Source organism: Apteryx rowi, unplaced genomic scaffold, assembly GCF_003343035.1.
Source record: "Apteryx rowi isolate R43461 unplaced genomic scaffold, aptRow1 scaffold_789, whole genome shotgun sequence".
Lineage (NCBI taxonomy): Eukaryota > Metazoa > Chordata > Aves > Apterygiformes > Apterygidae > Apteryx > Apteryx rowi.
In genome coordinates, this window is record NW_020451081.1 from 144421 (window position 1) to 144659 (window position 239).

A 239-nucleotide genomic window follows, 5' to 3' on the forward strand; every position below is an offset into this window, starting at 1 on the left:
AACACCAGGTGATGTGCCTGCACATGCACAGTGATTACAGACAGCTACGAGCACTGAGGGAAAAGCCATCAATGAAAACACAGCCTGTAACACAAAACGGTCTCCTTGTACATATGTTGTGGTTACAGACACCTTCAAGCACCGGGGTGGAAAAGCCACTGGTGAAAGTGCAGCCTGTGACGTGAGGTGATGTCCCACCTGAGACGTGAGGTGATGTCCCCACACACACATGATGGTCA